This window comes from Sciurus carolinensis, chromosome 18 (assembly GCF_902686445.1).
Source record: "Sciurus carolinensis chromosome 18, mSciCar1.2, whole genome shotgun sequence".
Taxonomy (NCBI): Eukaryota; Metazoa; Chordata; class Mammalia; order Rodentia; family Sciuridae; genus Sciurus; species Sciurus carolinensis.
This window is the reverse complement of record NC_062230.1, coordinates 39647710-39651011: the sequence shown is the minus strand read 5'-3', so window position 1 is coordinate 39651011 and position 3302 is coordinate 39647710. Positions and strand designations below refer to the sequence as shown.

At 50.3% G+C, this 3302-nt stretch overlaps 1 pseudogene; it reads left to right on the top strand.

The window, feature by feature from the left end:
• The first annotated feature begins 450 nt into the window (after positions 1 to 450).
• On the top strand, positions 451 to 881 carry LOC124970630 (ubiquitin-conjugating enzyme E2 variant 2-like; annotated as a pseudogene).
• The last annotated feature ends 2421 nt before the right edge of the window (positions 882 to 3302 follow it).

Sequence of the window (3302 nt, the reverse complement as noted above, 5' to 3'; positions counted from 1 at the left end):
CCTTACTCTCACCTTTGTACTCTACCTCTCATTCACCCTCGTGTCTTCAACGGCCACCTTATTCTGCTAGGAAGTTCCCTGTGCTCCCAAGAATTGAGACTTTCTGGAGTTTTCTCACTCTCTGGAAGCCCAGTGGGAAACGGGGCATGTCATATGCCTTAGGAGCAGCTGGTTACCTTAACTTGGTCCTAGGGGCCCAATGCAGCACGGCAGCATCAGACAGGGAACCATGTCTGAAACAACCTGTAGCTGCAGCCAAGAGAACTCCTGACTCTTGAAAAAGAAATTTTCTTCTAAACAAATAAGTGTGATTAGGACACTGGGGCATTGGGTAACCAATGATGCTGTCATAGATTCTGGGACACCAGTAGCAGCTGACTTGCTCATTACTAGATATAGTTTATTAATCCCTTCAAATACTACCAAAAACAAACACTCAGCCAGGAGAAGATGGCGGTCTCCACAGGAGTTAAAGTTCCACGCAATTTTCGCTTGTTGGAAGAACTTGAAGAAGGACAAAAAGGAGTAGGTGACGGCACGGTTAGCTGGGGACTTGAAGATGATGATATGACACAAGGTGGACAGGCATGATTATTGGGCCACCAAGGACAAATTATGAAAACAGAATATATAGCCTGAAAGTACAATGTGGACCTAAATACCCAGATGCTCCTCCATCAGTTAGATTTGTAACAAAAATTAATATGAACGGAATAAATAATTCCAGTGGAATGGTGGATGCCAGGAGCATACCAGTGTTAGCAAAATGGCAAAATTCATATAGCGTTAAAGTTGTACTTCAAGAGCTAAGACGTCTAATGATGTCCAAAGAAAAGATGAAGCTTCCACAGCCACCAGAAGGACAAACGTAAAATAATTAATTTTAGTGAATCTCAAACTTGTCTTAAATCAACAACCTTCTACTCATATTAATGTCTTGATTAAATATCACAATGCAAAATACCCACACATTAAGTAAAAGAATTCCAGCTGGTAAACATGACCCGGACATTTGTAAGGATATATTTAATATATGTACACCCATTATGTTTTCAGGTAACAGGAGGAAAAATGCAGCACAATTTTTCTTTCTCTTGTTAAGGCACTGTCATTTAAACATGAACCTGGAGTACTCAAAATAGAATTCAGGTTTACAAGAGGAAAGCATGGGAAGAAGTGTCAGATGGCAGTGGAAACTTGTGTGTTTCTGAAAAGTAAAATCTCAAGAAAGAAAACACACGGCATGCTTTATCCATCTTGCTTAGTGAAAGAGCTGCAGTTGAAATTGTTTTAAGTAGCAGGTACAATGAATATTGTCACAAATTGTGGTAATTTTTGAAGCAGTGTGGGTGCTGACTACTAGTAGTATCAAAAATATGTTCAGGATTGTTTTGATACCTGTATTTATAATAAAAAATGTTGGGGGGTCGATGAATTTCTGTTAAAAGCTGTTCCTGTGTGTTACATGTAACAGACATGGTAAATATTTGTTTACAGTCTTTGTTTAATAAACCATGCATTCAAGTTTAAAAAAAAAAAACAAAGTGAACCTCTGCCTGGGGGGAATAGGTAACAAAGTAACACAGTGCAGGGAGGAGGACAAAGCAACAAAGTGGGAAACAGTAACCCAGGGAGACAAAGGAGTGACAAAGGGATGAGAAATCTGAGGTTCTCAATGGACTCCTCTTCCTTTTGTGTGTGAAGAGGAGCATGGGAGTGCAAGACCCAAGCTTGCTCAGTTCTTATCTACTCTGTTTCAGTCTAGGGGCAGGAAATAGTCCCACCTCCCAAGGCCTCTTACTTTGTTTTTGTTTTTGTTTTTTTTGGTACCGGGGATTGAACCTAGGGCCCCTTAACCCCTCTGCCACATCCCCAGCACCTCCCCACTTTTTCAAATTTTTTTTGGTGGACACAATACCTTTATTTATTTTTTTATGTGGTGCTGAAGATCGAACCCAAGGCTTCAAGCGTGGAAGCACTCTACCACTAAGCCACATTGGTCTCTCTAATATTTTATTTCGGTTCTCGCTAAACTGCTGACGCTGGCTTTGAACTCGTGATCCTCCTGCCTCTGTCTCCCGAAGGCGCTGGGATGACAGGCACGCCACTGCGCCCTGCTCTTACCCTATTTTTTTGGAACCCTGGGGCTCTCCTGTGTTCCCTGTTGTGATCACCTGTTTATCTCCCTGTCTTATGCCCCAATCTGGCAGGGGATGTTGACACTGGCTCCTGTGTCCAGCACAGGACAGGTAACCCAAGTGGTTTAGTGAGCTGTGAGCTGGGGACCGTGGGAGAATGGAGGCTGATCGAAGCCGTGGGGGAAGCGGGAGGGCCAGGCCCAGATTCTCTGACTTCCGCGGGGACTGAATTTCTTCCCGCTACAGCTTGTCCCGTAAAGAGGTGAGGTGAGGCGTGATGCATACTGCCAGATGCAGGAGGGACAGACATTCCCGGTGGCTGGTGGCTGCCACTAAAACGACAAAGTGCAAGCGGTAAAGATGAGAGACTGGAAACAGGAGGGACGACCTGTGGCCACGGTGAGAACGAGGGCTTGCCCCGGGCCCAGGGCAAGCCACATCTCGCCCGGAGGAGGAACCCAGCGGCTGGGTCCCCGGCCGAGCCCGACCCCCGTGTAAGTGCATTCTCCCATCGTCTGCCTATTGCTTACGCGGGCGGGCGGCCGAATGCAGCCAACCTAGATGCAGGCGGGTCCCTGTGCTAGGCTGCCGGTAACACTGGGTGAGCCCACCAAGACTGGCGCCTCGGCTTCCCGACTCCTCGGTACCACCCGCTCGCGCATCTCGACCCGGGATCCCCGGTCTCTACGGCCAGCGGTGGAGGGACAGACGGTGAGGGCGGGGTCAGGGTCGAGTCCTGCTCCTGTCAGGCACTGGGCCAGAGGCGCCCAAGTAGGGCTCCTTGGCCGGTGCTCAGCCGCAAACGCGAGGGCCCCCGGGAGAGCCCTCCGCAGCCCAGCCGGATCCAGGGGCAGCCCCCCGGCTCGCTGCCAAGCCGCCCCGCCCGCGGACTTCAGCCGCGCTCTTCTTGGACCCCAGCCAGGTTGGGGAGGCGGGGTGTCCTGGCGGGCTCGGCCAATAGGCGGCCAGTGTTCGAATTCGCGTCCTGGCGCAGCCTATCGCTGGCGGCCGCAGCCGGCGGGGTGGGCGGGACAGAGGGCGTGGTCCCTGGGAGGACCAATGGGAGCTCCGAGTGTATTTGAAAACGGGGCGGGGCAGGCGACGGGCGGGGCCTGCGCTTGCGCGCGGCGGCGGGGCGCTATCCAGGGCGCGGGCGCGCTCGCG